At 38.0% G+C, this 27,032-nt stretch overlaps 1 pseudogene; it reads left to right on the top strand.

The window, feature by feature from the left end:
• Window positions 205-27,032, top strand: LOC110260124 (annotated as a pseudogene).

Below are 27,032 nucleotides of genomic sequence, written 5' to 3' on the forward strand. Positions count from 1 at the left end.
CATCAAGCCCTCAAAGAGGACCACCTTCATGGGTGCAGCCTCACAGGGGCTCCAAGCTCAGTGTTTAATATTCTATGGTCACCATCTTGAAGTTCTTATTACTTTCATCTTCAAATTTGTGTTTCGTAAATGCAGTTTGGTGGGGCAGTGAGGCATGGGCCTGGGAATTGAAGCCTCAGCTCATGCACAGTCCCACCTCCCACCATGTCCTTGGATGGGTTTTCCATTGTCCACCACCCTGTTCTCTTCCCTCAGACACTCATCCAGTTTCCACCTCACTGCCTTCATCCAGTAGTGGCTGCTGCCCTTTGCCCCCTGTGGGGACCTGGATTGAGCATAGAGAGGTTGGGGTTAAGTGGGCACGGGGAGTACCATCCCCACCCTGGGCTGATAGTACCACACCATATTGATCAGGGGCTTGGCACAGTGAACCTTCAGCCTACCCTTGATCCAAGAATCTAGTGCATCCAGGGATCTCTCATCCATGATGGGTTGGGGCAGTAGGTTGATGGGAATGGGAGACTTCCTCACTCCCGACTCAGGAGCAGTCCATGGGGCTAGTGGCTAGTGGCCACTTGAGGCCACCCTTCCACTGCTCGAGAGGTTCTACATTCAACACACGAGAATCCCCATGCCACAGGGAGCACTACATTAAATAGTAAATTATGCTGTGTAGCACTGGGAACTATATCTAGTCACTTATGATGGAGCGTGATGGAGGATAATGTGAGATAAGGAATGTGTTTATGTTTGTGTGACTGGGTCACCTTGCTGTACAGTAGATAGTTGACAGAACACTGTAAACCAGCTATAATGGGAAGAATAAAAATCATTTAAAATAAAGAAAATTTTAAAATATATTTATTTACTAACATAAATAAGTAGCAAATTAAAAACTGTGATGGGTTGAGAAAAGTCAAATGAAAAAAAAATGTATTTTAGTCCCTTTAACAAAACACATTTCTTTTTCTTTTTTTGTCTTTTTGCTATTTCTTTGGGCTGCTTCCATGGCATATGGAGGTTCCCAGGCTAGGGGTCTAATCAGAGCTGTAGCCACCGACCTATGCCAGAGCCACAGCAACTTGGGATCCGAGCTGCGTCTGCAACCTACACCACAGCTCATGGCAATGCCGGATCGTTAACCCACTGAGCAAGGGCAGGGACCAAACCTGTAACCTCATGGTTCCTAGTTGGATTCGTTAACCACTGCGCCACGACGGGAACTCCCACACATTTCTTTTTTTATGGTTGCACTCATGTACCTACAGCATTTGGAGCTGCGGCAATGCTGGATCCTTTAACCCACTGCACTGTGCAAGGGATCAAATATGTGCCTCCTCAGCAACCCAAGCCACTGCATTCGGATTCTTAACCCACTGTGCCACAGCGGGAACTCCCGTTTCTTGATCTTTGAACAAAAAGCCCTGCATTTTCATTTTGTCCCAGGCCCTACAATTCTGTAGTCAGTCCTACTCTGAAGCCTCCTTTCCTCAGGGAAGGATTAATTTCCTGTTTGTCAGTGTCCTACACCTGGTTCACAGAGCCTAAAGATGTGACAGTACTTTCCAGCCAGCTTGCTACTTCCATACAGAAGCAGGTATAAGTTCAGGGCCTGAAGCTTATATGTCAGGTGCCCTTTAAAAAATTATAAATAGAAAATTGCTACATTCCTTCCTAAGACTTTGGCGGAGACCTGCTCAAGGGAGGGGTCCTGAAACTCATGCTTCATTAGCTTTATGGTCACTCCACCCCTGCATTCATCGTATGCCCTCGGCCCACTCATGGGTCCACTTTGAGAATCTACAGGGAGTTCCCATCATGGCTCAGCAGTTAACGGAACCCAACTAGCATCCGTGAGGACAAGGGTTTGATCCCTGGCCTCGCTCAGTGGGTTAAGGATCTGGCGTTGTCGTGAGCTGTGATGTAGGTTGCAGACTTGGCTCAGATCCTGCGTTGCTATGACTCTGGCATAGGCTAGCCGCTATAGCTCCAAATGGACCCCTAGCCTGGGAACCTCCATATGCTTTGGGTGTGGCCTTAAAACACAAAAAGACAAAAAAGAAAAGAATCTACAGGTTTCTTGAAAATTACAAAACCTCTCTTGCTTACCTGAAACTCACAAATCACAATCTAAACCGTCTTTTTTTTTTTTGCTGGAACAGGGGAAAGAGTGAACTTCTACTGAGGCCCTCACAACCATGCTATTTTTCTTCCACTCTACTTTTCTGACACATAGAGGTTATTTGTGGCCTCCCTGAGAGACCTCTTGGGTTGAACTATTCCTAGACTCCTTTCTTTTGACAGATTGGATTAAGAAGATGTGGTATATATACACAATGGAATACTACTCAGCCATAAAAAAGAACAAAATAATGCCATTTGCAGCAACATGGATGGAAATAGAGACTCTCATACTAAGTGAAGTAAGTCAGAAAGAGAAAGACAAATACCATATGATTTCACTTATATCTGTAATCTAATATATGGCACAAATGAACCTTTCCACAGAAAAGAAAATCATGGACATGCAGAACAGACTTGTGGTTGCCAAGAGGGAAGGGGAAGGAGTGGGAGGGACTGGGAATTTGGGGTTAATAGATGCAAACTATAGCCTTTGGAATGGATAAGCAATGGGATCCTGCCATATAGCACTGGGAACTATGTCTGGTCACTTGTGATAGAGCATGATAATGTGAGAAAAAAGAATGTGTACATGTATGTGTGACTGTGTCACTTCACTGTGCAGTAGAAAATTGGCAGAATACTGTAAATCAACTATAATGGAAAAAATAAAAATCATTTTATTTCCAAAAAAATAATAAAAAGACCAAAAAGAAGAACATCCTTTATTTTTATAGAATTCTATTGGAAATTCACTCCTTCCCTTACACCAGTTATTTGTTTCTATCAACTTTTCCTGGAGAGGTAAAACACAATAAAAATTACAGCTTCCACTGTGGGATAATTCAAGAAAGATAAAAAAATTGGACACATCATGGGAAAATGTTTAAAGTCTGATTATCCATATTAGTCACCTAACCTGACAAAATTCACCAGATAATTGCCTTTTATTTCATACTACATGACACAGATTGTAGTCTAACTCTATAATGAAGTGACTGAGCATAGAAGGTTGGAGATTAGTTTGTTGGTTCTATCAGTGATAGATTTTTTTTTCTTTTTGTCTTTTTTTGCCATTTTCTTGGGCCGCTCTTGCGGCATATGGAGGTTCCCAGGCTAGGGGTCGAATCAGAGCTGTAGCCACCGACCTACGCCAGAGCCACAGCAACTTGGGATCCGAGCCACGTCTGCAACCTACACCACAGCTCACGGCAACGCTGGATCATTAACCCACTGAGCAAGGCCGGGGATAGAACCCGCAACCTCATGGTTCCTAGTCAGATTCGTTAACCACTGTGCCACGATGGGAACTCCAGTGGTAGATTTTTTTTTTGACAAACAATTTCACCTACTATTTGGAAATACAATTTATTAGGTCAGTTTGAAAAAAAAAACTTTATATTAGGTTGATTGAAATTGATCTTACTTATGAAGTTCCTTTGTGAAGGAATTGATCTCAGTGAATTAAGGAATTTTGTGCTACCTTTTATTGTAGTATCAACCCCTTATCTCAGAGGCTTGATTACAGCAAATATTTCTTTCTTGTTGGCTCTACCTGCAGAATCCAGGTCAGCAGGAGAGTCTGTTCATTATGGTGACTCAGAGACCAAGGTTCTTTCTCACTGTGTGCTTCTGTGATATCACTACATTAGGAGCAAAGAGAAACATGTGAGTAATGCACTGGCTCTCAGATTTCCCTGAAAGTGGCACATATTGTTTATACTCACATTTCATTGGCCAAAGTAAAATACCTGTCCATATCTAATGTCAAAGGGCAGGGAAGTACAATCCTATCACATCCCTGGAAGAAGAACTGGAAGATTTAGAACAGCCCTCATGGCTAATCTCCTTTAGGCCACCAGTTATTTAATTTACTCTATTTCTGACATGCAGAATATACTTACCCACTCCCTAGGGAAGAAAGCCTCAAAATCCCATGCAGTTGTGGCATCAAAGGCCTAATCTGAGACTTTTGGCAGTTTCAAACCATAATGCTGCTTCTACCTGTACCTGTGAAATTTAAAAACAAAACTAAACTAAACTAAGTACCTGTCTCCTCCACACAATGGTATAAATGGTGGTACAGGAACAAGGTAATTGTAATAAATACTCTCCTAGGGGAAAATGGCAAATACACAGCAATCGGGCTCTGTAGGAATTCTGAAATCCTGCTGGGAAGAACTTTTGATGGCCCCTCCGTACAGTTACCTGATTAAGGAAAGTTATCTGATTAGCCTTGGTTTTAAGAAGCTCCTTTTGTGGTCCCTGGCTGTGCCTTCTGGAAGATTCTTCCTTTTTCATCTTCCTCTTTGACCAAATCTGAAATTGACGTTTGGGGAACATGCCTCTTTCAGGACTGAGCAGCTTTCTCAGCCCAGTTTTTGATGGTAGACTGGAGCCCAAAGATTACTCAAAATCTCAAAAAGTTAAGTTTCTTTTGCTTCAGGTGGGTGGCTCAAATACAGCTCTCTTAAAAATTTAGTAGACGTTTTAATCTACTTGATTCTTGTCTGCTCCACTTGCCAGTGACTCTGCCATAGTTCTTTTTGAGACATGGTCCTACCATGCTTTTTTATGCTTCCTTATCATCATCTCTCTCTCTCAATTGTAAATGCATGTACTTTGAGCTTGCTAGACTTTACCACACTTCTCTTTTGCCTGAGCCATTTTGACCAATTGAAAAGATTTGCTGGGTACCTCTCATTTAATTGGGTCTTCTACTCTGAGACACTTTATCAGTTCAGAGGTTTGGTGTTTTCTGAGAGTATGAAAACTCAGGCCAGAAATTCCTGAACAGGAGGAAGAAGTTAATTCTCTAAGCCAATGGTTCTCAAAACATGGTTTCCAACCAGCAAAATCAGTACCCTCTGATCTTATTAGAAATGCACATTAGGAGTTCCTCTTGTGGCTCAGTGGGTTAAGAGCCTGACTAGTATCCATGAGGATGCGGGTTCCAATCTCTGGCCTCCCTCAGTGAGTTAAGGATCTGGTATTGGTACAAACTGTGGTGTAGGTCTTAGATGCACCTCAGATCTGGTGTTTCTGTGCTGTGGTGTAGGCTGGCAGCTGCAGCTCTGATTCAACCCCTAGCCCTGGGATCTTCCATAAAAAATTTTTTAAAAAAAGAAGAAATGCAAATTATCAGACAACACTTGCTGACAAAAACAGAAACTCTGGATATAAAACCCAGCAAATGGTAGAGACTTCATCAGCCTAGATAACCTGAGTTAGGACATGAAGCTGATTCTCCCAGGCAACTACAATGTAACACAAGTGAAAATTAAGTTCTGTTGTTTTAAACCACTGAGATATTTATGTTTGTTGCGATAGAACAGTCTATATTGATACAGTATAGTTTTTGATGCAGAAATTGTTACCTAGAGTGAGGTGCTCCAATAATAAAAAATCTAAAATTAGTATATATAATAATAAATCTAAAACTGATATTAATTGCATATATAATTTAAACATAAATAAATATATATATATATACACATAAAATTTGGAACTCATCTTTTTCCTCTTTGTGCTAAACTAGGTACAAAATAGTCCACACTTATACTACTCTCAACTCCTACTACACATTAAAAAACAAACAAACAAAAAAACAGTTAAGTTCCATACCCATCCTATTGCACCTAGTGTATAGGCCCCTTGCAAGGGACTTTGGGATGAGCATAGTGTAGTGGTAAGTGTACTAGAAAATATTCTTGTATAAATGAGCTTAGTTAGGCAGGTCACTTCACTTCTCCGCCTAAATTTTCTCATCTATGAAATTCTTTTACAGACAAAGCCTTTTTGTACTGTATAAATATTTGATAAGTGCCTTTGCATTGTTTTCTCTCCTTTAATCCACAAAAATTTAAGAGAGGACATTATTAGTGCTCCTATTTTAGATGAGAAAACTAGAACTCAAAGAGGGTAAATGTTTTTTTGCCTGGTATTTCCCAGCTAGTGACCAAATTAAGGTTACCAACTTTACTTCCATGTGTGTGTTCTCCTCCCATTGTACATGCTCCTTGTTTCTGGGTCAAAATTCTTAAGTTCTATAGAAAATGAATAATGTGTATTTGTATTATTTCTGTTATAAGCCAAGATGTCACAGAGTGATGGTAATCAGAGATGAGAATTTTGCCATCCAATTTATATAATTCTCCATTATTAAAGAACTAACCACCCCTAGAATGAGGCTACATTCTCCTTAAATTGTTACAGTAACAAGACAGCAGGTAGAATTTTTACAAGTGCTACTTCTATCATTCCAACCAAGTATAGTCAAGTAAACTTACTTTAAAAAGAATTAATGTATACTATCCTCAGGGGAAATGTGAGCAAAACTGATTTTGAGCTGTTAAATGTTTAGGACAAAGCAGTAACATCCTGAATTCCAATTTGTTGACAGAGAATATGACTCAAAGCTAAATTAGGCAGAAAATTTTCCACTACTTGAGGTTCATGTTACAACTAAGAGATTATCTCTTTCTCATTAAGCAAAAAAAAATTGAAAATACCTTTCAATTGAATACTTAATCTTCTGTCTGAGGTTTTTCTGTTTTTATAGGAAATACAATGAGAATTATCTGGTCTGTGACCTAAATCAGTGCATAGAAAACATTTCTCCAAGGGAGATTCCCAAAGAAGGCGTGGAATATTTTCTCTTAAGTTCTTGGTTTACTAGGTAGTAAGTGTGCAGACAAATTACATTTTCCCTGTTCTGTGTATGTCTTAGATTTCACTAATGAACATTAGTGATGTTTTGCACTTTTTGAAAATGTCATTTACTTAAAATAAATTGAAAACATTTGTGAAAGCCAAGACTAGCTTTGTTAGCTTTTCAAACAACCTTTTGGAACTTCAAAGCTTTTGCCTGTAAGATGCTGTTGGCAAGAACACTTTCATGAAATCAGAAAGAAATTTTTAAACATTATGTTGGCATGGATACACATAGTTGGAAATTTGCTCATTAAGATCAACTTTTGTTTTTCTTTTAGTTACTCATCTCTCGAATATTTTCTCTTCCTGATTCATGTTCCCAAGGTAGCAGGGTCTGCCAGATGTGCATTAAATACTGCCCTGCCCCTTTCCCCCACTATAATAAAAGACATATGGCTGACCAGCTTTTTTGCATATTCTTGCTTCTCTTGCTATTAGATCTGGTCAGGTGATAAATTTATTCAAATGAAACTTTAGTATTCTTCGCCTGTTAATACCTCCCACAGTGCTTCTCCCAAGGGTAGCCGACCTCCAAAATGGCTCTCAGTGATTCTTGACTCCTGGTATTTATGTCCCTGTGTAATACCCTCCTCCAATGAATATAATTGACCTATATAACTAGTAGGATATTACAGAAATAATAGAATGTGATTTCCAATTCTAGGTGATAAAAGAAATTGTGACTTTTGTCTTGCCCTTTTAGATTACTTACTCTGAGGGAAGCCAGCTGCCATATCATGAGGACATTCAAACAGCCCCATAGAGAGAGGCCAGTATGGCAAGGAACTGAGGCTACCTGCCTACAACCAGCATTAAGTGAGCCACATTGAAAGCCCTAATTGAGCCTTTATATGAGATAGCTGACAGATATCTGACTATAAACTCATGAAAAACCTTGAGTCAGAGCCATTCAGCTAAGCCACTTCCAAATTTCTGACCTGTAGAAAGTATGAGATTGTAAATATTAAAGTGTTGATTTAAGCTGCTGAGTTTGTTCTGTAGCAATAGATAACTGATACATCAAGTCGGCTCGACGGCAGTTGTTCATTGACAGTTTTAGAAGACACATGTTGAAGAGTTCAGAGCTGTAATCATCTCAGGTTCCTGGATGACCCAGTGGGGAAAAGTCTTCCTCTCTAGTTTCTCAACCCCCCAAATCAACCTGGACTATTGAGAGAGAAAAAACTTCTTTAGAACTATTACACACTGTGGTCTAAAGTATACAATAATTCAGCCTGTCCTAACTAATACATAAAATTTGTATTCTATTTCTTTCTTACTTTGAGCCTAATGTAAATATGATATTGTTCCCCTGAGTAGATTTGCTACTGGAATAGTTCTTTAAATACTATCAAAAATATTTTATTAGTTAAAAGGCATATGATTAAATAGTCAGAGCACATTATCCACCTGCAAATCCTATTTTATTTGCCTAGCACTGTGTGCTGATAAGGAGTTAGAGCTGATATTGTGTACTCTTCCTTGATTCTCTTTTCTTGCTTAAAGCAGCCAACCCCATTTCCTATAAGAGGCGGCTGCTAATAGTTTACAGGTAGCCCTCTTCTCTACAGAATTTCCATCAACCAGTGGGAACCAACTCAGTCAAGAAATTATGCCCCCTCCATAGATGATCCACAACCAATGACCAAAAACTAAGACAGTATAAAGTCCAGCTCTGTTGCCACAAGGCGTGACAGGTCTGTGGTGCTATTTATATCCAGAGCTCTCCTCTATGTAAATTGGGCAAAGGCTAGACTTAATACAAAATCTTTGCTTAGCAGCTCTTTGGCTTCTCTATCATGCCCCTTGCCCTCCTTTACAGGTTTTTCCCAAAGATTGTTCCCTTGATAAGCCACATGCACCCAAATCCCTATCTCAAATTCCGCTTCCGGGGAATTTGATCTAAGACTACCTACGTCCATGAAACTGAACAGGAGAGATGAGGTCTTCTCAGTTATTTGCATTACTGATATAGTGGATTTATGAGTGAAGAAAGGATATTCTCATTTTTTAAAAAGGTAGCAGACAGAAACCTCTAAATTAGAGTCTGGAGACCAGAAAGCAGAGTCCTCATGCCTTGCAACAATAACAGAGCCCAACAGGAAGAAGAAAGATTTTACTTTCTGGAAAAGACTCAACCAAATGAAAAGCCATTTTTTACTATAACCTTCCAAATTCTTTTCCCCTTTAGAAAAGAGTTCTCCTTCTCTTGCCATGCAGAAATTCTCTTGCTTGCCTTGGTTGCAAGACCCTGAATTCCAATTCTCTTTTCATCCCAAATAAACCTATCTTTGCTGGAGAAATATCTTGTGATGTATTTGTCTTAGGTCAACAAGTTTAAAACTTTGGAAAAGACTTCAAAATAGAAAAAAAGACAAAAAATTAAGGAAACCAAAAACTGATAATCTGTAGATATCAACAAAATTCATAAATTCTAAAATTGATCAAGAAAGAGATACAACATAAATCATCAATACCAGAAATAAGAGAAGTTATCACTGTAAATCCTATAGACGTTAAAAGGATAAGATAATAGTATAAAAATCTGTACCAAAAAAACCCTCACAACTAGATAAAATGTGTAAAATTTTAAAAAAAATGCAATTTACTATAGTCAACACAGATTAAATAGAAAATACTAATAGTCCTATATCCATCGAAGAAATTAAATATGTTGTCAGAAGATTTCCATAACAGAAAACTCTACATCCAGATGGTTTTACTGGTGAATTCTACCAAATAATCATTGAGGAAATAACACTAATCTTACAAAAATTCTTACATAAAATAAAGAAGGAGGGAATATCTTCCTACTTGTTTGTGAGACCATCATAATCCTGATCTTAAAAGCTGACCAGACATTATAAGAAAATAAAGTTATCTACCAATACCTTAAATGAACACAGAGTCAAAAATCCTTTAAAAAATTGGTTAATTGACCCCCCAAAACTATGTAACAGGAATAGTATACCATTACCAAGAATGGTCTAGCTCAAATGCAAGGTTGATTTAAAACTCAAAAAATCAATAACTATAACCACATTACCAGGATAAAGGAGGCTCCCCCCCAAAAAAGATCATTTCCACATACAAGTAAAAAGCATTTGTCAAAATTCATCCCCCTTAACAAACACCCTTAGCAAATTAGGAATAGGAAGGAACTTTCTCAGTTTCATAAAAGGCAGCTACAAAAACCTATGGCTAATACTACTACTTTTTTTTTTTTTTTTTGTCTTTTGTCTCTTTAGGGCCGCACCCGCAGCATATGGAGGTTCCCAGACTAGGGGTCGAATCAGAGCTGTAGCCGACGGCCTACACCAGAGCCACAGCAACACCAGATCTGAGCCGAGTATGCGACCTACACCACAGCTTACGGCAACGCCGGATCCTTAACCCACTGAGCAAGGCCAGGGATTGAACCCACAATCTTCTGGTTCATAGTCGGATTCGTTTCCACTGTGCCACTTTGGGAACTCCTAATACTACTTCTTTTAACGATGATGTTAAGTCCATAATTAAGTCCAGACTCATGCTGCTCACTGCATGACACGCCAATAAATTGAGAGAACAGGTGTTGCGGGAAGGAATAGCAACTTCATTTAGGAAGCCAGCAGACCAAGGAGAGGGCAGACTAGTGTCCCCACCAAAAATTTATCTGAATTGGAATTCAGGCTCTTTTTATACTAAAAGGGGAGGGGTGTGACTGGTTGTTGCAAACTTCTTGGTGCTGTCCAGACCCCAGAGGGAATGTGATAATCCTTTGTTCTTATAGTTGTCAATGTTGCTCTGTTCACAATACTCCTGCAAACCTCCAACAAGAGGTTTCTCTGCTGTGCAACTTTTTAATCTCTAAATGAATGGCCCTGATAATGGGCTATCATGTATACTTCAAGCTATAGGCAACATTCTTTTACAAAGGTGCAGAGCCAGCATGACTAAGCACAGACAACAGAGCATAAAGGTTAATCAGGTTTGTTCTTCCCTATTACAGTCGCACATTGAATGCTTTCCTCCTGAAATTAGGAACGAGGTATGAAGGCCTACTTTCCCAACTTCTAATCAAATTGTAATGGAGAGCCTAGTTATTACAGTAAGGCAAGAAAAAAAGTGGAAAGGAAAAAGTAAAATTGTGTGTTTGCAGATTTTTTTTTTTTAAATTATGCTTTCCAATTTTTTCAGTCAGGATTGTGAGTAAAAAGTTCTTGAGTTCAAATGAACATTCCCTCTGAGTTAAAGTTTTTAGTTTCTCAGGAATTATAAGACATATTTAATATGTCTAATTACAGCTGTATAACTAAACCTAGGCAAAATTGTGAGATAGTAGAAATTGACTTTAGTGCCTTTCTATATTTCGGAGCTTTAAGCATATCTTTCATCCATTCTGATATGTCTTTGTGTGTCCTAATCACCTAGTGTCTAGAGGCAATACATCTTCCCAGCCTTTCTTCAATAATATATAACATCTCAAAACTATTCTTCTTTTCTTGCCTTTTATGTCATAAAAATATAGACACCTCCCCCATTGTTTAAGGCCCTAGTCATAGTTGTCACAGAGGAAAACATCTGAAAAACTATTTTACACAATAAACTCAGTTAAATGTCTCTCAGAAGATATTTTAGTTGAAATACTATATTTGTAAACAATAGTAAAAAGTTAAGAGAGAGACTATAGAATGTAGTATATTCAACATTTAATGTATAATCTAATAATATGGCTGGCTAGCCACCTGATTTGTCCATCTTTAAAAACATAGTTCTTGGAGTTCCCGTCATGGCTCAGTGGTTAACAAATCTGGCTAGGAACCATGAGGTTGTGGGTTTGATCCATGGCCTTGCTCAGTGGGTTAAGGATCTGGCATTGCTGTGAGCTGTGGTGTAGGTTGCAGACAAGGCTTGGATCCTGCATTGCTGTGGCTCTGGCGTAGGCCGGTGGCTACAGCTCTGATTTGACCCCTAGCCTGGGAACCTCCATATGCCGTGGGAGCGGCCCAAGAAATGGCAAAAAGACAAAAAAATAAAATAAATAAATAAAAACATAGTTCTTAAAATTCTAGATTATACATTTTAAAATAAATAAAGCATCAACAAACTATACAGAAGTAAAGAATCCTCAGATCAGGGACTAAAAGAGGGAGAAAATCCAGAGAAGTAAGTGTAGCATTTTGCTCACTTCTCTTTCTCAATCCATTGACCAAATTGTGTTACTTTGAACTTTATCATGGACTCACAGAACCTACAGAGCAGGAGACAAAGACCAGGGCTCTCCAAAGGTGGTAACTTATTATTTTTTTATTTTATTAAAGTATAATTGATTTACAATGTTGTGCCAATTTCTGCTATACAGCAAAGTGACCCAGTCATACATATATATACATTCTTTTTCTTATGTTATCTTCCATCATGGTCTACCCCAAGGAACTGGATGTAGTTCCCTGTTCTATACAGTAGAACCTCACTGCTTACCCATTCTAAGTAAAATAGTTTGCTTCTACCAACCCCCAATTCCCAGTACATCCCACTCCCTCCCCCTCCCCCTTGGCAACCACAAATATGTTCTCTATGTCTGTGATTGTAGATAGGTTTATTTGTGCCGTATTTTAGATTCCACCGACAAGTGATATCCTATGATATTTGTCTTTCTCTTTCTGACTTATTTCGCTTGGTATGAGAATCTCTAGTTGTATCCATGTTGCTACAAATGACACTATTTCATTCTTTTTATAGCTGAGTAGAATTCTATTGTATATATGTACCACATCTTCTTAATCCATTCATCTTTTGATGGACATTTAGGTTGTTTCCATGTCTTGGCTATTGGAAATAGTGCTGTTGCAATGAATATAGGGGTATATGTATCTTTTTGAATTGTAGTTTTGTCTGGATATATGCCTAGGAGTGGGATTGCTGGATCATATGCTAGTTTTATATTCAGTTTTCTGAGGAACCTCCAAACTGTTCTCCATGGGGGTTGTACAAATTTACATTCCCACCAACAGTGTAGGAGGGTTCAAAGGTAATAGTTTATTTTTCTTTTTAGGGCTGCACTTGTGTGTGTGGAAGTTCCCAGACTAGGGGTCAAATCTGAGCTACAACTGCCAGCCTACACCACAGCCATAGCAATGTGGGATCCGATCTGTGACTGCGACCTACACCACAGCTCATGGCAACACCAGATCCTTAACCCACTGAGCTAGGCCAGGGAACAAACCCACATCCTCATGGACATTAGTCAGATTCATTTCCACTAAGCCATAACAGGAACTCCTCAAAGGTAGTAGTTTAATGAGAGTTCTTCCCCTATCTCAATAAAGCTGAAACATCAAAATTCTAAACACTCAGTGTAAATAGGACCTGGAAATAAATCCACCCCTTTCTTGTCCTAGGGGTCTACAAAGAAAATAAACTGTCTTTACTATTAGCACTGATCAGAGGAAGTTAAAACATTGCTATATATTTGAAATCACAAAATGGGCTCCCACAAATTTTTAGGACAAATTCATGGGAACTGTGTATTACCAAAAAATCTCAAGCTAAGAATTTAAGTTTCAGTAGCACATCAATATGTTGATGAGCATTTGTATTGCTGGGAACCCAACCGTGCTGGGGAGAGTATGAATGAGCACAAAAACTTTGAAAAATTGTTTGTCATGACCTTATAAAGATGAATAAAGGCACACTTTACAGCCCAGGAATTCTATTCCTTGTTATATACCCCAGTAAGTCTTCCTCATGTTCATCAGGAAATGTACAGAGAACATTCATGGAAGCATTGTTAATAATAGCCCTTGTATTAGTCAAGGTACTCCAGAGAAACAGCACTAATAGGGTGTGTGTGTGTGTGTATAAAAGATTTATTTTAAGGAATTGGCTCATGCCATTGTGGAAGCTTGATGAGTTCAAAATCTGACTGGGCAGGCCAACATGCTGGCGACTCAGGAAATAGCTGTGGTTTGGGTCCAAAGGCAGTCTGCTGGCAAACCGCTAATGTTGAAGAGCCAATGCTGCAGATGAAGTGCAGTCTGCTGGCAGATTTCCCTCTTGCTCAGGAGGGCAAGTCAATCTATTCAGGTTTTCAACTGATTGAATGAGATCTACTCACATTATGAAGGGCAATCTGCTTATTGAGTCCAACAATTTAAATTTAAATCTTATCCAAAAAACACCCATATAGAAATACCTAAATATCTGGGCACAGTGGCCTGGCCAAGTTAACACAGAAAATTAACCATCACAGCCCCAACGTAGATGTCTATCTAAATGTCCATTAGTGGTAGACTAGATGAATAAATTATGGCTTACACATACAATAAATACTAAATTACTATTCTGATAAGAATTCTAAATTGGTCCCCCAGTAATCTCTATCCCTGCTGTTACACTCTGTATAATCTCTACTTGAATGCAGGCAGAACATATGACTTGCTTCTAACAGACAGAATATGACAAAGGTTGTTGTGGGATATTACTTCTGATTAGATTATGTTGTATGGCAAAGGTGATGGAATATCACCCTCGTGATTGTGTATGTGTTTGTCTCTCCATAAATTTGTGTGTGTATATACATACATACACACATACACATATCCGTGTCTATGAAATATAAATCTAAGCTGACTCCTTTCTCCTGCTGTCCTGGAGAAGCAAGCTGCCATGAGTTATAAAGTTGCAAGAAAATGAATTCTAACACCAACCCAAATGATCTTGAAAACAATCCTTCCCCATTTAAGTCTCCAGATGAGAATGCAGCCTGGCTGACACTGACTACAACCTATAAGTCCCTGAGCAAAGGACTGAGTTAAATCACGTCTGGATTATTGACCCTGTGGAAACTGAGATTATAAATGATGATTTAAGCTACTAAATTTGTGATAATTTGTTACATAGCATATAAAGCTATTGCAACTCTACAGAAATAAATATCAACAAATTACAGCTGTATGTATCAATATGGATAATCTTATAAACATAATATGAAATATAAGAAGCAAGTCATGAAGAATACAGACAATATGATTCCATTTATATGATGTTTGGAAACAGATAAAACCTAAACCCAACCAATGTGTAATATATGGAGGCACGCGTAAAGAGTAAATTATGAAGAAAAGTGAAGGAAAAGAAAATCACAGAAGATGAAAGAGTAGTTTACATAGGTTCTGGAAAAGAGTAGAGGACCCGCACAGAGCTCTAAAATATTAGTAATGTTCTATTTGATAACAAGAACTCACTTTATAATTACATGTACATACTTTTCTATATGCTATATATTTAACGCTGAAGTGAATATAATATTTAAAACAATTTAAGTTATGAAATATATAAAGAGCATTTCTATATTTTTGGTCAGCACCCCCACAGCCCTCCAGCCCAACCCTGTCTCCTTATGGTATAATGATTTGAGGTCGGATGAACCTAAATTCAAATCTCAATTCTGTCACTTCTTTGCTGTATGATCTTCATGCAGAGCTATAAGATCAATATCCAGACTCCAGACTTGCCATATGAAAGGGTTATAGTAAAACAGTAACTGAAAAATCATTACCTTGTTTAATGAAAAAATAAATATCAAATCAACAATTATGAGTTCTAGCTCTACACATATTTACTATGTATATGTTTTTTAATTAAGAAATATTAGCAATCAACTAACACTGTATATATAGATAGATACTCTGTACTCATATGTTGTTGCTGGCATTTCAAATCAATATACTCTTTCAGTGGAGTAGGTTTAACCATGTTGTATACGAAATGAAATATTAAAACATTGCCATTCTTAGGATTTCTACTTTGGGAAATTTAAGGTTACTTAGGAAAATAATCTCAAAAAGTCAGAATCAAACCAATGTGTACAATAATGTTTAAGGCAGAAATACTTGTGAAAACAAACTTGAAGCAATTCAAATTCCTTATTCATTGTAATTTCTCAAAGTAGAACACACTGACAATAAAAATAACATAATAAATATATGCCTTGTATTGGAATTTAGATATTTTAAACAATATCAAATGAATAACCAGAACTAAACATACATTCACATGCTGTCTGTATGATTAAAAAAATCGCAGAAGCATTAAAAATATCAGAGATAGTTAAAACAAGATAAATAGTTGTGTTCAGTTGATGGGAATGTTGAAGTGATTATAATTTTTAAAATAAGTGGGCACATATGTAATCTGAAGGATATATTTAATGATGGAATTTCAGGCAGTGTTATGGACAGATGGTGAAACTATTTGTGCAGGAGATAGGGGTAGTTAGGGGAAAGGGGGACCTAAAATTTCACCACATGGTAAGTTTCTATTACCAGAGGGTTTTCTCTGAGTTGTGCAGGCTGTGGAGCCAAAAGGAGAGAATTATATGGAAGATTTCTCAAAGGGAAAAAAACTGGAAGGACTGTGCTTAGAAAAATGTGATTGTAAGTTAATTTCTCTTTAGGATTTAAATTCTTCTTTTCCTTTGGTTCTTCTACCTATTTATTTCTAAAGCAATGCAACTTAATAATTTACTTCAGTATATGAGAGACAGCTTTCCAGGGTGAGTCTGAATCGTGTATGATTGGTCTGGCTAATTTGTTTAAATATTGAGAGATGTCTGAAAAACATAAGGGTGGAAGAATATAATCAATCATTCATGGAATGGTATTCACTTGCTTTGATGACAGTGATATAAAGGTGATTCTGTTGTGAGTCTTATCTCAATAAGTAATCTTAGTAAATTAAAGCCAAAACATGAATAAAGTGCCATTCCCAACCACAGGCTAGCATAGAAGAAGGTCAGGGAGCAAAAGAGGGCTGCATGGCTATTACAGCTTTCAAATTAGGGCAGATTAGAAATAAGGAAGAAGGCACCACCTCCTTAATCTGAATCAGTAAAGTACAGGTGTTCTGCAGAGAGAGAAAGTGAATTCATATAAAAGTGTTACACATCCAAGAGCACTATGACATTAGCAGGTCACTTCTCTCAGTTTCTCCAGTAATAAAATAAACTGAGAAATAACTCCCTCTCTCCCCCACCCTCTTTACCCCCACCATTCATACATCTGGAACATATTATGATTATAGATTAGAGAAGTCAATGATTTTTTTTTTTGTCTTTTTGCTATTTCTTGGGCCGCTCCCACGGCATATGGAGGTTCCCAGGCTAGGGGTCCAATTGGAGCAGTAGCCACCGGCCCACACCAGAGCCACAGCAACGCGGGATCCAAGCCGTGTCTGAAACCTACACCACAGCTCACGGCAACGCTGGATCGTTAACCCACTGAGCAAGGCCAGGGATGGAACCCGCAACCTCATGGTTCGTAGTCATATTCGTTAACCACTGAGCCATGACGGGAACTCCATCAATGATTTTTTTTTTTTTTCAGAACTTGATGTGCAGTTGTCCCTGCCATCGAGTGGCTTATCACACTCCAATCAAGGTTACCCTTATGAGTTACAGGATTTCTACCCAAACATTTTTCAGAGATTTTTAAATCACAAGTGATAAAACAGTGAGTGCATTTTTAAACTTAATTTTCCGTGGTATTAAAATTGTAAGACATGTAAATATATCACATAGACAATCGGTTTTTACCTTTAAGCAGCTCATGACTTTTTAAAAAATGCTTTTAATATCACAAGGTCTACGATGTAATCTTTCTAATAAGATCACTTGATATCAAGTTGCTCAAATGTGCACATGACCTTTCAAACAGAACTCCATCTCTTAATGCCATGAACTGTCATGCAAGCATTCGTAACTGGGGATTAAATTTCATATACATTATTTGATAAATCTACATATTACCAACAAAATAATCTTCAAAAAAAAACTATTCTCATTTCCAGATATATCTTGTTATATTTTTTCTTAAATCTACAAATCCCTTTAGGATCTAAAGTTTAGATAATATCACAAACTATTCAAAGGAATTAGTAAGTCTTTCCAGCAGCTGTTCTTCCAGTTCTCCAGGCAGCATCAAGTGGCAGGAACAGGCAGTAACCAAATCCATTTAATATTAGGTGTGACTCTGAGAGAACATTGACAACCTTACTGAAGCAGTGGGTCTGATGTTCTGAGGAATGGTCAAATAGGGGAGCCATATATAGCAGGCTGCACATACCATCCTTGGACCAAGCTTCATGTGGTGTATGGTTGACTTTTTGTTGGGATAACGACTTGCAGGAAGGGAAACAGCTCAGGAAAAAAAAAAAAGTCCTAATGTTGGACAGATCTAGATTCACATTCTTGCTCATCACATCAACCCCTCCAAGCCCTGTTTCCTCATCTGCAACCTGAAAATACAAACAATACCAATTCCACAAAGTTGTTTGAGGATGAAAAGGATGTAAACAACCTATTTATTATAAAAATGAAGCTCAAGAAAAGTTAGTTCCTTCTCTCCCATTTGGCTAGGTCATTGCTGGTCCTGATAAATTTTCAGTTTATTTTCAATTAAAGCCTTCTTAGATTCTCTAGTTAATGAGACACAGTTGATAACAATGTGATCTGTGTTGTTAATGCAAGGACTGAGTATAGAGTTTCCCTGGTGCTCCCTGGTACATTACTCAGACATTCTACAAGGTCATGGTTGTGTCATTGTGCAGAGCATACAATAAACAATACATCAACAGTTTTATGTCATCTTGTATGGGTCTTTTTTGTTCATTAACACTGCTCTGGGGTTTTGTGTTAATGATCTAAAGATAATCTCATTAGAATTTTATGGATAAAAAAGAAGGCTCATAGCAGTAACTGGCTGCATAAAACGAATTGAACAAGACTAGACTTTTAGCGCAACCTCCTTCCACAGCGAGAGGGTATGGATCAGGCAGGGTACCATAAACTCTGATGTGACCACATTGTAATGTCCTTTGGACCTATTCCATAATGAAATAGAAAGACCAGACCTATTTAACAAAAAGCTAGTTCTCCCTATAATGCTCAGCAAACATCATCTGTACGTTATATGGCACTTTAATTAAGAGGACCACTAAAATGGCAAACTGGAATATAGACATTGAAATAGGCATTTTCTTCCCTTTCTTCCTCCCTCCCTCTCTCCCTCCCTTCCCCCTTTTTTTCTTCCTTCCTTTCTTTGTTTTTATATATTTTATCCTTTTTACGGAAAGAATAACAGGCTACTAAGAAAAACACACAGCAAGATGAACTATTAGGGATTGAGGGGACTGATATCACTGGATATGCAATCATAAAATTCCTCTAGGTTTAGCCAAGAGTTAGAGATCAGGACTGAGACAAGACCAAGCACACATTATCACAATCTCTAAAACATGCCTGAAATGTGATAGAAAATTTATCTGAAGTTCAGCTATTTCATATCGCTCAGTTTGCTTTTCTTCTGTTATATTAAAATTAACTCCAGGAGTTCTGTCATGGCTGATAGGAAACGAATCTGACTAGCACCCGTGAGGACTTACATTCGATCCCTGGCCTTGTTCAGTAGGTTAAGGATCCGGTGCTGCCATGAGCTGTGGTTTAGGTCACAGACATGGCTCAGATCCCACGTTGCTGTGTCTGTGGTGTAGGCTAGCAGCTACAGCTCTGATTCGACGCTCCTCCCCCCCCCCCCCCCCCCCGCCGAGTCTGGGAACCTCCACATTTGCCACAGGTGCAGCCCTAAAAAGATAAAAATAAATAAATAAATAAATAAAATTAATCATTTTTATTAACTACTAGCTGGGAGTGGAGCCTAGCAATCTGAGTTTTAACAAGCTTGATTCTGACCACTTTCATGTGTGAGAACCATTGATTTAGATGGTTCTAATTCAAAAATTTTTTTAAATAATCATGTAGGCTTTAATTAAATCATCTGGCCAGATTTGGCCTCAGGCTACCAATTTTTAACTCTTAATGAGAATCATATGAAAAATAAAAGCTTGGTTTTTTTGTATGTCAATTCTGTAATTCTCTTTTCTAAAATAAAGATAGTATGTGGTAATGTTTGAACCTCAGATTTCTTCTCCCCAGGATTCAGGCATCTCTGGGCATGCCTGGGGGTTTCATGGAGGTAGGCCTTCTGGAATTCTATCTATAAGACAACTCAAGTTGCCACCAGAAGGGAACTAACCCAGTGGAAGAAACAACAAAGGTATAGAGGTGACATTTAGAGCAGCAAATGGAATTAAATACATCTGAGTACAACCTGGCATTTGCTGCTCAGATTATTTGCAGCCCAACCAGTTGGACTCATTCATTCTTTCAACAAATAGCTGTTGACAAAATAATACACAAGCAATAATAAGAATAGAAAAGAGTTTTATTTGAGCCAAGCTGAGGATTAGTGCAGAAGCCTGCTTTCCAGATTACTGTGAGAAACTGCTCTGGAGAAGCACAGTTTTCAGCATAGTTTTATATCTTGTTGAAAAAAAAGAGCATTAAACAAGTCAGGAATACGTTTCTTCAAGATTTCTTTTTTGAAAGAAAAAAGGAGACCAGCATGTACATGTACAGCATGTACAGTATACCTTGGCACCTGGGAAGGGAGTGTTATCATTAAAAGAGTACCAGCATTGGTGTCCCAAGAAGAGGGGCGGGCATTTAATCACACATGGAGTTTCCCAGGCTAGGAGTTGAATCAGAGCTGCCAGCCTACACCACAGCCATAGCAATGCCAGATCTGAGCCGTGTCTGCAATCTACAACACAGCTCATGGCAACACCGGATCCTTAACGCGCTGAGCGAGGCCAGGGATCGAACCCACATCCTTGTGGATCTTAGGTTCATTACCACTGACCCACAATGGGAACTCCAAACATGGACATTCTTTACTTCTGGTCATTGTACCCTTTCCTTTAATAATTAAAACAGATGTACAATGAATGTTTGATAGGCCACAGAAAAGCTGTTTTAGCACGAAATTCAAGTTAATTCACGTATTGGAAGAATGACTTCCCCATAACTCGGTAAATGAAAACTTCATAGCAATTGAATATTCTATGAGCCCTTTCCTGAGCCCTATAACCCCATCATGGCTGTAAAGTAATATCTAGTAAAAGCTAAGGGAGCTGTTTTTTTGTTTTGTTTTGTGTTGTTTTTCTTTTTTTCTTCCTAATCTTAGGACTCAGAGATTGCAGCTTGTCAGTGGTATGAATATTGGTGCCAGAACCCTCAACACTTTCCATGCCCTTGAAGTTGGACTTCAGCCTTGCAGGCCTCCTTGCACACAGCAGCAGCAGCAAAAACGGTGGCAGTGCCTTCAGTGGGCAGCAATGACATAGCTTGGAAGGTTGGCAGCAGTTGCTTTTATCAGGCAAGGAGAATTGTGAACACTATTCGGCATCTTAGGAAATTGTTCTTGAAGACATTCCTTGGGCACCCTGATTTAGGGGAGGTAGAGGATGAATCCTCCAGCAGAGGTAAAGACATGCTATTTTGTAGCTGTGGTTCTTGCTATATATAAGTTACACATAGAAGATACTGACTCCTTTAAGGAATCTATGACTTTTTATTTCTTTTTGACTTGGCAACATTTAAAGAAACTACATGTTGCTTCATAGGATAAGGTTAAAGTATGTGCTTGCAGTGAACATGGTAGACTTAAAGATCAAATCTCAAACATTTGGTTTCCTTTTTTAAAATAAAAAGCAGCAGGATTATTATAAGCTTTGGGACATGAAGTTTGAAAAATCAGAGCACACATTCCTAATTTTTTCCTTTCTCTCAAAACATCCCTATATAATAAAACAACATTGCTGATGAGCTGTTTTTTGGCACCAATAAGCAGCTTATTGCAAAGGAAAAAAGATCTTTGGAAACAGCCACTCCTTTCCTGCCAGAATTTTGAGAGATTGATGCCCTTTTCCTTCATTTCTACAATGCCTATATAGGCTGCAGATTTTTAGTTATTTCCTGAAATCCCAAATTGAATTCTATTAAAAACATAATTGTTATTCTCCACAAAAAAATGTTTGGAGTTTGGAGACCACAAGTCTCTGTAACACCTAAGAACTTCCCCTGAGGAACCAGAACTTTCCAGAAAGAGTGAAGTAGTTGCTATACTACATTTAATTTGTGTTTTATGATACCTAAGGAGCAAGGTGTGTGGTATGCCAATATTGCAACCGGTAGCAATAGCTTGCAGATTTCCAGTTTTCTTGTGGAGCCATATTTTTTGTCTTGACTGCCGTTATTTGAAACCATTTATTAAACCCAAGCAATAAGGAGTCACTTTATTTTGATACTACAGTTCTAGCCAACCCCAAGTATGTACACTGGAATGTAGATTAGAGGGTGAGGGCCAGAGATCAAGAGATTGGAGTTCTAACCAGCCATGTTTCCCTAGACAAGTCAGAAGAGATTGGAGTTCTAACCAGCCATGTTTCCCTAGACAAGTCAGTTCCTGCTTTAGGGCTCATTTCACTATTGGTAAAATTGGAAGTGGGATAGATTGGCCCAGATTTTTTGATTAGTCCAGAAATCTGTGACTAGAGTTCTGCATTCCTTAACCTCTAAATTATGAGAACTCTTCCTAAAGAATCTTAATGATAGGTTAGATATTTGAAAGAGAAAAATTTACCTTGAGAGGACTTTCAGAGCCTGTTGATATTATTATTTCTTTTTTTTTATAGAGAGGGTAATTTTCTGTGTACCTTTGGGTACAAGTGACAGGTATTAAGCGATTGTGGCCAGTCAATCAGAGGCTTGTTTGTATATTAACTTAATAGAATTTAGTTTCCTGGAATACAGTTTAATAATAGGAATATGAAACATTTATTTGATTCTGTTTTCATAATGTTTATTTCTTCCTGGTGTCTTCCCCTCAACCCTTTTTTAACACATGATTTTATATTTGGGTTATCAGATTAATCCCAAGTACAGCTCTTCTCACTTTATTTTTCTGCTCAAAAATCTTAATAGCTTTCTGTTTACTACAATATAAAATACAAACTCCTCATGGCATGCAAAGTCCCATACCACCTGACCCAGTGCGACTTCCCATCCTTGTTCCTCTTTACTCCACAGACTTCCAAGCCCACTGTTCTTTCTTTAAATGCTTTGTCTCTCTGATTCTTCCTTCCTGTTTCTCCTTGTTCCGATTCTACCTATTCTTAAAGTTTAAGGCCAAGGTTCTGCCAGCAGCTTTTCTTGATCTCTCCCAACTGTAGGCAGTGTCTTTTTCCCGAACAGCTGTGGCAACATATTTGCATCTCTCTTATAGCAGTTATCCCTTTCTATTCTATATGACAGATATATTTTTTCATAGCTTATCTTCTTCACTAGATAATCAGCTTTATGAAGTCAGAAGCAATATCTGTTTCATATTTATAGCCTTCAAGTACCTGTCACATAGTAGTCCCTCTACAAATGTTTGTTTAATGAATAAATAATATCAGAGTTACCATGGGAAATTTCTCATTTATATCATCTACCTACCTACCTGCCTATCTATTCTGTAATTTCTCAGCTTATGTCTGATTTCAGTGAGGAAAATCAGGGGGAAAAAGAAAAATGAGAAAGGTACAGTATCTTAAGCTACAGGTTTAGCATGTAATTAATATCTAGTTCCTTTGCTTTAAGCACTGTACTGTAGTCAGTTTTCCAAAGTGGTTCAGGTTCACATGAGTTTGTGTACTATGATGTTCAAATGTTTGCTAAAATAAAGCTGATGCAACTGTGTGAGAAAGATCAACACTAACTCTGCAGATACAATGTACAAATTTTAATCCAGTGAGGTGAAGAATTCACTTGAGGCATTGCTACATGTAGGGTAGTGAGAAAAGTGATAGCCTTGTTTTCTTTCTCAGGGGGGAGAGAATGGCAAAGAACAGCCATTCAGTAGAAAACGTGCACCTAAATGAGGACAGTTAGATGACTGGCTATACAAACACATATATATTAAAGTGGTTATATATTTACATATAAATATATATAACATTATAACATGATCAATTATATAATATTTATATATTATATGATATATATTTGTATGTATAAAAACTGCTTTATTCACTTGTATACCTTTTGTGATATTTGTTAATTTTTAGACAGATTCTTTAAGATTTATCTTAAGAACTTCATAACACATACTTGAAATATATCTATTTGAATTATAAAGATAATTTCCAAATATCAACAAACATGAAAAAGTTAAAGAAAAAAATCACAAACAGAAATGACCATCAACTGATGAATGCATAAACAAAATGTGGTATACCTATGCAATGGAATACTACTCATTCCTGAAAAGGAATGAAGTGCTGATACATGCTACAACATGGATAAACCTCAACACTATTAAGTAAAAGAAGCCAGACACAAAAGGCCATGTGTTATATGATTGAATTTATATGAAACTTCCACAATAAGATAAGAAAATCTGTAGAGATGGAAAATATATTTTTGGTTGCCAGTGGCTGAGAGGAGGGGGCAATGGAAATGACTGCTAATTGATATGGGATTTCTTCTTGAGGTGATGAAGATGTTTGGCATTAGATAATGGTGATAGTTGCACGACACTGTGAACACACTAAAAACCACTAAATTGTACACTTTTAGAAGGGTGAGTATTATGGTATGTGAATTATATCTCAATCAAAGATTGTACACAACAAGAAGGTTTTCCAGAGGCTTTGTCCAGCCGGCACTGAGAGTAGAGAGATGACAGTCACTGAGAGGAACAATCTTCAACACTCTTACGTAATGGTTACTATGTTTTATGGTAACTGAACAGAGATCTGCTTATTGCTGCTTCTCTGCTTGTCTGGGCTAAATAGGAAAGCCACAGCTGCTATGTTGCAGTGAAATAAAAGCTTTTATTTATATATTGGCATATAGTTTTTCAAGTACTTTCATCCTTATTAGTTCATTTGATTCTCACATTTTATATCCAAGCATACTTACATTTTATACCTATTTATAATTGTTCATCTATCATGAAAATGGAAAAAAAGTCACTTCTTATAAATGAAATAATGTTTTACTCTTCTCTTTCTAATATATTTATTTATATAAGTTCAGTTCTCCTGACTTTTACTTATTTGTTGTTCTTCATATTTCTGATTTCCCAGTCTTTATTTTCAAGATGGCAGTGTGGTTCATCTTTCTCCTTCTGAATAAGATCCATAAGTTTTTTTCTTTGAATCTGTAATTCACCTCTTCCTGTCCCCTAATCTTGACTAAGTGACTCCAAAGATATTTAGTTATAACCCACGCAATGGTAGTTGCTACCCCATTCTGAACATTTTTTTTTGGAGAATCATTGTTTTTAAAACATCTAGTAAGACATTTTGGTTTGATATTATATTTAATGTTAACTATATTTATTAATTTATTTTCCTTATTTTCGGCCACACCTATGGCATATGGAAGTTCCAAGACCAGGGATCAAACCCATGCCACAGCAACGACCCACAACAGTGACAACACTGGATCTTTAACCCACTGTGCCATAAGGGAATCCAATTCTCCTTGTTTTCTATAGCCTCTTAAAGATTATTTCGATACTCAGATTTATTGTTTATTCTTTTAAATATACAGCTCCTGTAAGAGTTTCTTGATAATTTCCTATCACATTTTTTAGATCCTCAATCGTTACATCCCATTAATAATCCTTCATCATTCCTTTAGGAAAGGTATCAGTCGTCTATATTTACAAATCATCTTTTTTTTTTTTTGGCAGAATTTGCTATTTCATCTTGAGCAAGGTGGGATCTGAGGCTTGGTCTCTATTGCATTTTATTCCCTTTCAGAGTGAGTGTGCATTCTATGCATCTTTAGCACTGTCATATTCCTTTTTGTGTCCTATTTATTATTTTGTTGGCATCTGTACATGTTTATATTGTTCATTCTTTACATGTTTTAGTGCTCACATTCCCTTTTTGTCAAATGATGCCATTACAGATATAATTGCATAACAACACCTCCTTTTCATATCTTCCCCCCAGATTTCTTGGATTTGGTCAATACTGTCTTGTGAGAAGGTCTACACACCTTAACACCAGAAAGACTTATAATCACAAGAAGCCTTCTTTCCTCATTTTTTTTTCCTGGAGAATAGGGATTGGGCTCATGTGGCAAGGTAACATCCTTACCTATTTTGGCATTTTACCTGGTACTTTCCAGCTCTTCATAGTCTTAAAGAGAAAATCATCACAAGATCTTTATTTATCTAAACAAAACAAATAGTCTTCCGATGACCTTCCTTTGGTATTTTAACCCTTCTCTCTCTAGTCCCTTTTTTTTTCCCCCTAACCCTGTACCATTTGATTACAGATCTGAATTCTTCATTGGACTACAAACTCTTTAGAAGACAAAAGCTAGATTGTGTTTTTGCTACCTTCCACATCCTAAAGCTGCGTCACTAGCAGCACAACTGAGAAGTCAGTAACAGCCACGCTCTGGGGCTGTGAGCTAAACCAATAGAAGCAAATTTGGACCTTTTAAGCCTTGAAGGAGGGGAAGCAAAACTGGAAGCTGTTGCTTAGTATGATTTGCTTGGGGGAATAGCCAAAGAGAAGATGAACATTGTGGAGATCTATCCCCAGCAAGCCAGGAGGGCAAGAAGACATAACCCATCGCCATTGCGTCTATCCTCCCCAGGTACCATGATAGATTGGAGCTTTCTCCTTCAGTTACTTTTCAGCTCCAGACTGCCTCTGGACCTGTGTTCTTCAGTGGCCAGGAATGTTTTGACACTTTCAACCTGCCCTTCATACAGGAGCCCTAGGAGGAGGAGGAAGAGGAAGAAGATGATGATGTAGACATGTCCCTAGAGGAGGTGATTTATGTCATCAAGAGGCTCGTACCCCAGAAGCAGATGAACTTTGAAGAGGAAAAAAAGGTGGAAAAAGAAGAGAAGAAATGAGACACAGTTTTAAAACAAGAGTCCTGTGAGGAATACCAAACCTACACTCAGACCTAAAAAGCTGGGATCCAAGAAATGAGCCAGGAATGGCCTGGCTACAGCAACCAAGACAGAATCTGCAAGTGGGCCTTCCTCAGAGTGTGCTACAGACTTAGGGTGCCCCCCACCAAAGTCTCCCAAGGTGACCAAGGTGTTGTGGGAGGTGCAATACAAAAGCCCATCACTCCAGATATCAGATTTCAGCAGGACCAGGAGAGAAAAACCCTGACCTCAGAGCCACAGTAAAGTTTGCTTTACCAGGAAATTTTTTAAAAAGTATACAATACTGGAGTTTCTGTTGTGGCTCAGCAGTAACGAATCCGACTAGTATCCATGAGGATGTGGGTTCAA

Source organism: Sus scrofa, chromosome 3, assembly GCF_000003025.6.
Source record: "Sus scrofa isolate TJ Tabasco breed Duroc chromosome 3, Sscrofa11.1, whole genome shotgun sequence".
NCBI classification, from domain to species: domain Eukaryota; kingdom Metazoa; phylum Chordata; class Mammalia; order Artiodactyla; family Suidae; genus Sus; species Sus scrofa.